Below are 13,385 nucleotides of genomic sequence, written 5' to 3'. Positions count from 1 at the left end.
AGAGTTATAAAACACGGCTGAAATAAATCAGAGACAACAAAAACAAATGGAAAAACATTCCATGCTCATGAATAAGAAGAATCTATGTTGCTATGGTCATACTGCCCAAAGCAATTTACAGATTCATTGCTATTTCCTATCAAATTACCAACATCGTTTTTCACAGAATTAGAAAAAAACTATTCTTAAATTCACATGGGGCCTCTGCGGGCCGCTCCCGCCCTTCGCTGGCCTGGCCTGGACCAGAAGCTGCACTGTGGGCCTGGTCTTCGCTCTGGGGGCGGGCACCGGAGCTGATAGGACATGGGCAAGAAGCACAAGAAACGCCAAGTCGAAAAAACACTTCCATGAAGAGTATGTATAGAAGCCCTTGAGTCTGGTCCTCAAAGTAGGAGGGAACGAAGTCACCGAACTCTCCACGGGTAGTTCAGGGCATGACTCCAACCTCTTCGAAGGCAAGTAAGATCATGACAAACACAAGGACAGAACGCAGAAAAAGAGAAAGAAAGGTGAGAAACAGGTTCCAGGGGAAGATAAAAAGACAAAATGTAGAAGAGTTAAGGAGGATAAAAAGAAGTGGGATTAAGACCTTGTGGAGAATGAGGCAGAAAAAGACCTCCAGTGTCATGCCCCTGTGAGATCCTCTCACAAGCTCTTTAGCCAAACAAGAAGAAGTAGAACAGACACCCCTTCAAGAAACTTTGAATCAACTGATGAGACAATTGCAGAGAAAAGACCCAAGTGCTTTCTTTTCATTTCCTGTGACTGATTTTATTGCTCCTGGCTACTCCATGATCATTAAACAACCAAGGGATTTTAGTACTATGAAAGAAAAGGTCAAGAACAATGACTACCAGTCGATAGAACTAAATGATAACTTCAAACTAATGTGCACTAATGCCATGATTTACAACAAACCAGAGAGCATTTACTATGCAGCTGCAAAGAAGCTGTTGCATTCGGGGATGACAATTCTTAGCCAGGAAAGAATTCAGAGCCTGAAGCAGGGTATAGACTTCATGGATGACTTGCAAGAAACTCGAAAGCAGAAAGTTAGAACAGACTGGGGAGGATGGAGGCAGAGTGGGGAGGATGGAGGTTGCTGGTCGAGAGAGAGAGGACTCTGGAGATGCTGAAGCACAAGCCTTCAAGAGTCCTGGCAAAGAAAATTAAAATGTAGACAAAGATGTGCTTGAAGATAAGTTTAAAAGCAATAATTCAGAGAGAGAGAGCAGGAGCAGCTTGACCAAATTATGAAGGAATCTGGAGGAAAGCTGACCAGACAGCTTGTGAACAGTCAGTGCGAATTTGAAAGAAGAAAACCAGATGGAACAACAACGTTGGGACTTCTCCTTCCTGTGGATCCCATTGTAGAAGTGTGAGATTTGAATTATGGACGCTACCGTTCTTATGCACCGTGTTATGACTCCATGTTTAGAAATATCAGCAAGGACGATTCTGATTTAATATATCCAACCCATGGGGAAGACTCTGATCTTCCAACTGATTTCAGCATCCATGAGTTTTGGGCCACATGCCAAGACTATCCATATGTTATGGCAGATAGTTTACTGGATGTTTTAACAAAAGGAGGGAATTTCAGGACCCTACAAGAGTTGGAGATGTCATCGCTTGAAGATGAAGGCCATACTAGGACACTTGACACAGCAAAAGAAATGGAGATTATAGAACTAGAACCAGCAGGGTGTTTGGACCCCAATACACAAGACAGGCTCACAGCAGTGAAAGTAGTAAACTTTGGCATTCCAGTTGAAGTTTTTGACTCTGAAGAACCTGAAGTATTCAGAAGAAACTTGATGAGGCCACCAAATTATTCAGGGAGCTCCAGGAAGCCCAGAACGAGTATTTGAGCACCAGACCCCCTCCCAGTATGATCTGTCTCTTGGGTGCCTCCTGCAGAGAAATGCTTCTCGCTGAACAAGTGACCAATAATCTTAAAAACTTGCACAGCAGGTAACTCCAGGTGATATTGTAAGCATGTATGAATTTCAGAAAGCAATGGGGATTTCCATTCTTTCCCCCATCATGGAAAACAACTTTGTAGATTTAACAGAAGATCTCGAAGAACCTAAAAAGATGGATGTTGCTGAGTGTGGACCTGGTGGGAGTTGAGGCACCTGATATTTGATTATATATTATTATATACTTTTTCATTCTTAACTGAGAAATACTTTTCAGAAGATATTAAATATTTGTAAATTGTGTTTTTAATTAAACTTTGGAACAGTGAATTTGAATGTTCCAGAGGGGAAAAAAATAAATAAGTATAAATAAAATTCACATGGCACCAACAAAGAGCATGAATAGCTAAAGCAATCCTAAGCAAAAAGAACAAATCTAGGGGTATCATGTTATCTAACTTCAAACTATAATACAAGGCTATGGTAACCAAAACAAACAAACAAACAAACAAAAAAGCATCATACAAAAACAGACACATAGACCAATAAAACAGGTTAGAGAACCCAGAAATAAAGCTTCACATTTACAACTATCTGATCTTCAACAAAGTTGACAATAACAAGCAATGAGAAAAGGACTTCCTATTTAATAAATGGTCCTGGGATAACTGGCTAGTCATCCACAGATGATTGAAACTGGACCCCTTCCTTTCACTGTATATACAAATCAACTCAAGATAGATGAATACTTAAATGTAAGACCTCAAACTATACAGACCCTAGAAGAAAACCTAGGAAATACCATTCTAGACAAGCCTTTGCAAAGATTTCGTGACAGTCTCCAAAAGCAGTTACAACAACAAAGTAAACAGACAATCTGTAGGAGAAAATACTTGTAAACTATGCATCTGATAAAGGCCTAACATCCAGAATATGTAAGGAACCTAAACAGATCAACAAGTGAAAAACAACCCCATTAAAAAATGGGCAAATGATACGAACAGACTCTTTTCAAAAGAAGACATATATATTGCCAAAAAGCATAGGAAAAATGCTCAACATTACTAATAATTAGAGAAATGCAAATCAAAACCACAATGAGATACCATCTCCCACTAGTCAGAATGGCTATTAACAGATGTTTGGGAGGCTGCAGAGAAAAGAGAACTCTTACACATTGCTGGTGGGAATGTAAATTAGTTCAGCCACTGTGGAAAGCATTTTTGAGATTTCTCAAAGGACTTAGAACTACCATTCAACCTGGCAATCCCATTACTGAGTATACACCCAAAGGAATATAAATCATTCTACCAAAGAGATACATGCATTCATATGTTCATTTTAGCACTATCTATAATAGCAAAGACATGGAATCAACGTAGATGCCCATCAACAATGGACTGGATAAAGAAAATGCAGTACACCATGGTATACTATGTAGCTATAAAAAGGAACAAAATTGTGCCCTTGCAGCAACATAGATGCAGCTAGAGGCCATTATCTTGAGCGAATTAGCACAGGAATCAAATATTGCATGTTCTCACTTATAACTGAGAGCTAAACGTTGAGTACACATGGACACAAAGGGGAGAACAACAGACACCAGGGCCTACTTGAGGGTGGAGAGAGGGAGGAGGGTGAGGGTTGAAAAACTACCTGTCAAGTACCATGCTCATTACCTGGGTGATGACATTATTTGTATGCCAGTCTCCAGCAACATGCAACTTATTCATGTAACAAATCTGCACATGTACCCCCTGGACCTAAAATAAAAGTTGAAAAGGGGAAAAAAAAAAAAAGATAATGCCTTCTGCTGTAACAAACAAAGCTGAAAAAACACCAGTGACTTAATAAGAGTTCATTTTGAGCACCTAAAAAAGTTCACAGTTTTTGTTTTTAAGATAGAAATGGAAAACTTTCAAATCTGGAGACACCAATTTTACCCTATTTTTCATAGTAAGACTTGTGAATGGCTGTTCCTGGAATAATTGGCAAGAATAGCAAAACACACAGGATTTTAGCGTATCCATGAAAGAAAGTAACTGAATTATTCTAGTTCAGGAAGAAATGTAGTGTTTTATAAAGACGTCATAAATCACTTACAAAAGGAAGATTTACCAGTAAATGAGACAGTTACATAGCTATTGGAGAAAAAGTAAAGTTGAATATCTGCATTGCTATATGCCAAAATAAATTTCAAAGAGATTAAAGATTTAAATATAAAAATAAGCATAGCAACTAGAAGAAAAAGAGTTGAATTTCTTTTACTTTACATTGGAGAAAGACATTCAAGCATGAAATCAAAGGCAGAAAGCCATGAAGAAAAATATTAACAAATGAAACTTATGAAAACATTCAAAACTCCTATATATTTTTTTAAAGCCATAATTCATTTAAAGGCAAAAAACTAGAAGAATAGTTGAGTCATATCTGACAGATGATTTGATATATAAAGAGTACTTATCAATCAATAAAAGACACTCAACATAAAAAATGGACAAAGACAAGAATAGTCAAATCATACATAATACATGCAAATGGCCAATAAACATGAAAATCTTCAACTTTGCCAATAATTAAAGATAGAATATTTGCCTACAAAGTTAGCTAAAAATGTTTACAGTTATAACAGCAGTGTTTTTGAATAGAGAAGTGAATACTCTCAAAGTTGGCTATGAGTATAAGTTGGTATAATTTTGTAGGTAATTTAGCAATGTGTATAAATATGCTTAAGATAAAGATATACTTGACTTAGTAATTCTCTAATCAATCTGTTCTAAGGATTAATTATTAATTTATTATTGAATAATTATAAATTATTTTTTGAAAATTTATGATTTTGAAAGTTTTATATACAAAACTGAAATTTTTATATACAAGTTTATTCAACTTATTTTTGACAGCATTATTTTTAATAATAAAAAATGGAAAACAACATAAATGATCACAATTTGGAAATTATAGCCCAATCATATGCAAGTATTAAAATTCATGTTTTTAAAAGAATATTTCAAAATACAGGAAAGTATACTCGCTGCAATGCTTATGCGGGCAATATGAACCTTATAACCTGTGTGATCATAATTTTTTTTTTTTTTTTTTTTTTTTTGAGATGGAGTCTCGCTCTGTCGCCCAGGCTGGAGTGCACTGGCCGGATCTCAGCTCACTGCAAGCTCCGCCTCCCGGGTTCACGCCATTCTCCTGCCTCAGCCTCCCGAGTAGCTGGGATTACGGGCGCCCGCCACCCCCGCCCGGCTAGGTTTCTTTTGTATGTTTTTAGTAGAGATGGGGTTTCACCGTGTTAGCCAGGATGCTCTCGATCCCCTGACCTCGTGATCCGCCTGTCTTGGCCTCCCAAAGTGCTGGGATTACAGGCTTGAGCCACCGCGCCTGGCCCATAGTTTTTTTAAATTGCCAAAGATTTCTTCTTATCCTCCACTGATTTCCCCCTAGGTCATAACAGACATTCAATAATTTTTTTTGAATTTAAAAGAAATGAAATTTTTTGTACACAAAAACAAACTATGAGTTTATTCTAGGTGGCAGGCTTATAGGTGATTCTTATTTCTTCTGTATGATTTAGTTTTCAACTTTCCGCAGAGAATGTTTACAACTTTTATGAGTAAAGAAATCTTATTGATTTGGGTTACAAAACATGATCCCAGAATATATTAAGGGAGCTAAGAGAAAATGAATTTTTTGTTGTTATGTGAATTTTTAAGAGACAATTTTTAATTCTAGACTACCAGAATATTGCCTTTCATATCCTACAACAGGCTGCACTCTGGGGCAATGGGCGGTATGTAATGTGTGCTAGTGTTGGCAGCTAACATCACAGCATCTTACTCCATGAATGGATGAAAAACTAACCTCTCAAGAGGGAAGTGAGGCAAGCCTGCCCATTGTATTAAAGGCAACTTAAAAGTGACCCATGAGGCCGGGCGCGGTGGCTCATGCCTGTAATCCCAGCATTTTTCAGGGCCAAGGCGGGCGGATCACGAGGTCAGGAGATCGAGACCATCCTGGCTAACACGGTGAAACCCCGTCTCTACTAAAAATACACAAAATTAGCCAGGCGTGGTGGCGGGCGCGTGTAGTCTCGGCTACACGGGAGGCTGAGAATGGCGAGAACCCGGGAGGCTGAGCTTGCAGTGAGCCAAGATCGCACCACCGCACTCCAGCCTGGGCGACAAAGCGAGACTCCGTCTCAAAAAAAAAAAAAAAAAAAAAAAAAAAGTGACCCATGAATCCATCATCGGTGTTTATGTTCTCTTGATCCTTAATTAAGAAATAGAACGGGCATGGTGGCTTATGCCTGTAATCCCAGCACTTTGGGAGGCCGAGGTGGGCGGATCACTTGAGGTCAGGAGTTCGATACCAGCCTGGCCAACATGGTGAAACCCCATCTCTACTAAAAATACAAAAATTAGCCGGGCATAGTGGCGAGCGTCTGTAATTCCAGCTACTCAGGAGGCTGAGGCAGGAGAATCACTTGAGCCTGAGAGGCAGAGTTTGGAGTGAACCTAGATCGAGCAACTGCTTTCCAGCCTGGGCAATAGAGCGAGACTGTCTCAAAAAAAAAAAAAAAAAAAGGTTGAAGGCAAAACTTGAGCATAAAGTGTAAAGATGAGAGCCTTTTATCGTCTTAGCCTAGTTCTGGTTTATGCAGGTAATATCAGTCACCCTGGCAACCACATAATGGGGCCATTACTTTGTATTTATAAACTGTACAACAGAGGAACTGGAGACAGATCAAGAGGAAAAATGTGTTGCCCATACTGTGTACAGCACGTATTTACTTAGCCTGCTTGTCCTGCAATCTTCTAACCCCCATGAGAACAGAAAAGTTTTCTTCCATCCTATCTGCATCTACTTTGGAGCAGAGGGAATAGCGCATAGTGAAAGAAGCCAAACACAAAAAGCCACATACTGTATGATTCCATTTGTGTAAAATATTCACAACAGCCAAATCCATGAGGACAGAAAATCGATTAGCATTTGTCTGGGCTGGAGGGAGGGGGAACAGGGAGTGACTGTTAACAGGTACAGATTTCTTTCTGGGGTGAAGAAAGTATTCTGGAATTAGATAGTAACGGTGGCTGCACAATTCTGGGAATACACAAAACCCACTCAATGGTAGATGTGAAAATGGTGAGCTTTACGGCATGTAAATTATATCTAGATTTAAAAGGAAAACATATTGAATAGAGTATAAAAGACCAGAAAGACTCATGTGGAGGAGGCTGGGTCTGGCAGAGGGAGAAACTAGTCCAGCTGGGTCTACCCAGCCTAATCATCCTTCTGTGGCAAATCCTGGAGGGGTTCTTAACCCTGCAATTCTAAAAACAGCAAAAAGGTTCCTTGATAACAAATGACTCAAACTACACTATATGCAAGGACAAACTACACTATATGCAATACATTTTATGTTGTCACATAAAAAGTATTTTATGTCTATATATATATTTAATATATAAAACATATTAGTATCTAAACATTCCAATGTTTACTTACAGTTTCTCTTCACTAAAAAGTTGATGGGGAGAATTATAAGGCCTGATTAGGGCATAGTTTCTGTGACAGAACTTTCTGGATTCATATCCTCTCTGTTTCTGTTGATTCTCTCCTATGGGACACACTGTTAGTGGCTTCACGGCGTCTGCTCTGGAAGCGTTATGTCCATATCTTATCTGTTATTTTCTACATTTTAATGAAAATGTTGCACTAATTGCTGACATCTTTGCACCATTATTGATTGTCAACATTTATTGCAAACATTTATGTCTTCCTAAAGAACAAAATGCCAGAATGAAATAATTAATATGTGCTAAGCCAAGTGTGTGTGCTCACAATTTAAAAACTGTGTGTCATAAACATTTTTAGGCCCAATGAAATGAACTACAAAAAGAAGGCAATAAGTTTTATCCAAGTATTTTGAATGCAAATGAATATAAAGGCAACTGTAATTCATACCTCATTAAAGAACAATTGCAAAAACGTCACCAAACTGTGACATAATTATTGAACCATGTCAGAAACTCATATTTTTTTCTTCTTTCATGATTTTTATTTCTTCTGCACATTAGTAGGAGGATGTGCAAGTGTGGGGAAGAAAATAGGTTATTTAAAATAAATGAAAGTTATATAACAATTGAGTCACCTCCAGTGTTTAATAAAGCATTTAGCCTGGTTATTATTCCACACATGAAAACTGCAAGTTTAATATTTCTGTTAACTATGAGTGAAGTTTAAAATTCAAAACCTGTAGTCAAAAAGATGAATCAAGACCACACAGATACGATTTTTTTTTTTTCCTTTGAGATAGGGTCTCGCTCTGTCACCCAGGCTGTAGTGCAGTGGCATAATCATAGCTCACTGCAGCCTCGAACTCCTGGGTTCGTGCAATCCCATCTCAGTCTCCGGAGTAGCTGGAATTACAGCCGTGAGCCATCATGCTCCTCCCGGATACGATTCTTAAGAGGATCAATGAAATAAAATGTATTAAAGATGAAATTAAATAAAAAGCTTAATAAAACAGATCACTTGCAAGACTAGCATTTGGCAACTGATCCTATTAAAATCCAGTCTGTCAGAGAATGCATGAATGCATATATATTATCCATGCATCAAAAATAATACATTTATTAAAAATCCTGGGATATAAATTTTTATGGTAACTGAAGATTTAAGCATGAAAAACTACTTCTAGAGGTGCTTCCAAAACATTCCGGTGTCAGAGAACCCTGAAAATAGTTTTGATAGTCTCTAGGATGCAGTTTCATGGGTTGTTACATTCTGAAGTACTTACTACTTTGCTGTCTATGTGGTTCGGTGAAATGTCATTCCTGATCTGAATCTCTCTGCTTATGTAACTGATCAGCGGACTGAAATCTGCAGGTCTTCCATTCCATTTGGTCAACATGGGCTTGCCTGTCACCCTTCATTGTGCTTCTTCAAAGAACAGTTGCCACCTTATCTGGGAACAGCTCTCTTTATGAGTGCTACTCATGTGAAATAATCTTTCACCACTGAGGCCACTATTTCCTTAGCACAAGAAGAGACATTTATCTTGCTGCTAATGGATAATTAATTTTAAAAATGTATATTATGACACAATTTTTTAAAAAAGGAAAAGGCAAGCTGGACAATGGGACTAAATGTCCCTTCTTCCAATTGACTCCTATTTAGCTCTTCCAATGTCATCCCAAACACAGATAACTTTTCTTTCATGAATTGTTCTCCTGAATGATTTATACGTGTCGTGTTATCTGAGGCTCTCTCCAGGTCCCCTGGTGGATTTAACCAGCCATCAGCTGCATAATTGTTAATTTTAACACTATAAAAGGTTCTGATGCAGAAGAGATACGGTGTTGGTAGAAGAATTAATTGAAATGTATCTCCCAATCACACTAGTCTGCTACTGCTGGTTTCCCACACACAGAAATTATACTTTAGATTTAAGGTTAAAATAAATTTACATCTTTGCTGCTCATAAAGCTTTGGGTCTAGTGGTAAATGGAAACGTTAATTGTTTCTAATACCCATGAAGGTTTTTCACCCTGAGAACAATTCCGGGAACCGTACAGGTCACGGTCCAATGCACGTTTTCATAGGTAGAGTAGCTCTTGCAGTCAAAGGCTGACAAGAGATAGGGTGGGAAGGAAGGTTATGGGAAAAAAAATGAGGGAGAGAGGAGAAACTGGGAAGGCTGAGAAGAAAGAAAATAATATGTGTCATTTATTACTAAATCTGCAGTCCTTCTTTTACACTTCTCAACAAGAATGATAATATTCCAGATTCTCCATGAAGCCAAAAAAAAAAAAAGCAATAAGAGGTAACATAGGCAACATTTCAGCCCTGACATTTCCTTTCTAAGAATATAAGTGTACATGAGATATGGTCAAAAAGAAGGCCTTTGGAATAATTATATTTAACTATTTGAGGTGATGGAAAACAAAAGTGTGTTAAATGTAAGTGGGAGTCACTTTAATTTTCCAGTCTACAAATCCCAAATCTGAATGCTTCCAGGATACTCCTCTCAGCTAAGTAGGCAACAAAGTTATGTGTATTCATGATGTGTGGGGCACAGTGAAAGGCTTGATCCATGGAACTCATAGATGGGAGTAAAAGAATATGTCAAGACTGGCCAGGCATGATGGCCCACGCCTGTAATCCCAGGACTTTGGGAGGCCAAGGCAGGCAGATTTCTTGAGCCCAGGAGTTTGAGACCAGCCTGGGCAATATGGTGAAACCTCATCTCTACCAAAAAATATAAAAATTATCCAGGCATGGTGATGAGTGCCTGTAGTCCCAGCTACTCGGGAGACTGAGGTGGGAGGAGAGCTTGAACCCGGGAGGCAGAGGTTGTGGTGAGCCAAGATCGATCGTGCCGTTGCACTCCAGCCTGGGTGACAGAGTGAGACCCTGCAAAAAAGAAAAAGAAAAAAAGGAAGGAAGGAAGGAGAAAGAGAAAGAAAGAAAGAGAGAAAGGGAAAAAGAGAGAAGGAAGGAAGGAAAGAAGGGAAAGAGAGAGTGAAAGAGAAAGCAAAGGAAAGAAAGAAAGAAAGAGAAAGAAAGAAAGAGAAAGAAAGAAAGAAAGAAAGAAAGAAAGAAAGAAAGAAAGAAAGAAAGAAAGAAAGAAAGAAAGAAGAGAAAGAAAGAAAGAAAGAAAGAAAGAAAGAAAGAAAGAAAGAAAGAAAGAAAGAAAGAAAGAAAGAAAGAAAGAAAGAAAGAAAGAAAGAAAGAAAGAAAGAAAGAAAGAAAGAAAGAAAGAAAGAAAGAAAGAAAGAAAGAAAGAAAGAAAGAAAGAAAGAAAGAAAGAAAGAAAGAAAGGAAGGGAGAGAAAGAAAGGAAAAGAAAAGAAAAGAGAGAGTATTTCGAGCCAAGCCTGTCATACTCATGCATTCACCCATTTCATTCAACAAACATATTTTAAGCACCTAGTAAGTGCCTGGCACTGAGCCAGTCACTGTCACTGTGCTATATAAACTGAGTCCTTGCCCCTGGGGAGTTCACAGATTAACAGAAAAGAGGGGTAAGTAGAGCCGTAATCACAAGGGAATAGCAGTGCAGAGGAGGGACACCAGAAACCAGCATTTTAAACTCTCACTTCTCATTGTTTTCAAATAAAAATGTTACCAGACTTTACAAATCAGGACAATTTCCAGACATATTTTCCTACATACCAAAACCTTCACCAGTGCCCATTTCTTCCCAGTTTGCAGTTCTCAATTGGCATACACACTATTTTCAGCAGACTGTAGCCAGCTCCTCAAAACTGCAAGGAAGTTTCAAAGCCTCATCACCTTGAGCTGACTTTAACCAGTTCATCTAGTCTGTTTTCCTTAAACATGAAAGCCAGAAACTGCTGAGTGCTGAAGGCTGTTATCAGTTGAATGACACTTAGTAAAATACTAAACATTTTGCTTTCATAATGCATATTGAGTCTTCAACAAACAAAACGAGCATGCTCAACTTTTTTATTTTTTATTTATTTTTTTTGTTGTTGTTTTGTTTTGGCCACACAGCAGATTTGAGGATTATATACCTATAATTTTAGGACACAAAGGCTCAGCTTCTTGCAGCCAAAAGAAATGCCAACTGATCTGTGAACATTCTTATATATTACGTATTATATTAAAACATAAGAGTATCATCCAAGTATTTCTACAGTGAAGCTCAAATATGGTCTTTAGGGTCAGGAATGGGGAAAGTTTACTCATTACTATTGGTAGAATATAATTCCTTGTTCACAGCTATCTACGTCTTTAATTGCATTTTCTTTTTAAAGCCCAGTGTAGGTGGGTAAATCTATACACAGAATTACAATGCAGCAATTGAGAACCAATGATTTTCTAAGCCAGAGATATTGGGTATTTAATTTTGCTTCTTAAATCCATACTATGATGGGCTCTTATGAACACAATAGAGAAAGAGTTATGTCCTAATCAGTTTATAAGATAATATAGAAAAAAATGTATAATAGACCAACCAGATGTGTAAATACAGTAATACAAAGAAACCTAATCTACTGCAAAGCTATAATTTAATCCTTCTATAACACAAGGGTATTGAAAACTGTCTTTATGAATAGCTCAAAAATAGCATAACTGAACTTTATAGTATTGCTTCAGTTTAAAGCATTCAAATCTAACTTATAATTTATATAAAGTATTATTTAACTCTTACATTAAAAAGAATAAAGAATTATATCTAAAGAGGAGAAGATTTATGAATAATGACCTAAGTATTTAAAAACAGTGCAAGACTAAGTTCTTTTTTTTTTTTTTTTTTTTTTTGAGACGGAGTCTTGCTCTGTAGCCCAGGCTGGAGTGCAGTGGCCAGATCTCAGCTCACTGCAAGCTCCGCCTCCCGGGTTCACGCCATTCTCCTGCCTCAGCCTCCTGAGTAGCTGGGACTACAGGCGCCCGCCACCTCGCCCGGCTATTTTTTTTTGTATTTTTAGTAGAGACGGGGTTTCACCGTGTTAGCCAGGATGGTCTCGATCTCCTGACCTCGTGATCCGCCCGTCTCGGCCTCCCAAAGTGCTGGGATTACAGGCTTGAGCCACCGCGCCCGGCCAAGACCAAGTTCTTCATGTTAGCAAGGGTGAAAATGCTTTGCACAGGCATTCAGATCTGTGTGTATATGTGTGTTTGTCTAACAAAGGGTTAAGATGCCTGAGTGTCATGTGAAACAGCAAAAAGTCACCTTTTAAAATTTTGTCTTATTATTGGATGTGGATAACAATAATAAAAGAATCAAGGTTACATTTATAAAATAATATCTATGAAACAAAATGACCTTGTAACCAATAAAGATATTATGACTTTTTAAAAACAGAATTATGAAAAGTTGAGCTGATGAATACACTAGGACTTAAAAATAGGAGAATAAAATAAAGAGAAGCCTGTTGTGATTTTAGCAGGAATTGCCTTTTACTCAAGCCCAATATTCACAATTTATAAGCTTTTGTTAGTGAGCTTTGAGTTCCTCTTCCTAAGATTCTGTTGCACATAGTCATCTCCACTGGTTTTCTCATTATTTATCCATAGTCTCTTTAGACACTCCTCTTTTTTCTTTTTAACCCTCCTTTATTTCCTTCCTTCCTTCCTTCCTTCCTTCCTTCCTTCCTTCCTTCCTTCCTTCCTTCCTTCCTTCCTTCCTTCCTTCCCTCCCTCCTTCCCTCCCTCCCTCCTTCCTTCCTTCCTTCCTTCCCTCCTTCCTTCCTTCCTCTCTCTTTCTCTCTCTCTCTTTCTTTTTTTTGATGGAGTTTCACCCTCATTGCCCAAGCTGGAGTGCAATGGTGCAATCCTGGCTCACTGTAACCTCTGCCTCCTGGGTTCAAGCAATTCTCCTGTCTCAGCCTCCCAAGTAGTTGGGATTACAGGTGGCATCACCATGCCCAGCTAATTTTTTATATTTTTAGTAGAAACGGGATTTTACCATGTTGCCAGGCTGATC

At 38.3% G+C, this 13,385-nt stretch overlaps 1 pseudogene; it reads left to right on the top strand.

The window, feature by feature from the left end:
- Window positions 1-303: 303 nt before the first annotated feature.
- Window positions 304-2,133, top strand: LOC103214668 (bromodomain-containing protein 7 pseudogene; annotated as a pseudogene).
- Window positions 2,134-13,385: the final 11,252 nt, after the last annotated feature.

This window comes from Chlorocebus sabaeus, chromosome 3, assembly GCF_047675955.1.
Source record: "Chlorocebus sabaeus isolate Y175 chromosome 3, mChlSab1.0.hap1, whole genome shotgun sequence".
In the NCBI taxonomy this organism is placed as follows: Eukaryota; Metazoa; Chordata; class Mammalia; order Primates; family Cercopithecidae; genus Chlorocebus; species Chlorocebus sabaeus.
This window is presented reverse-complemented; position numbering and strand designations above follow the sequence as displayed.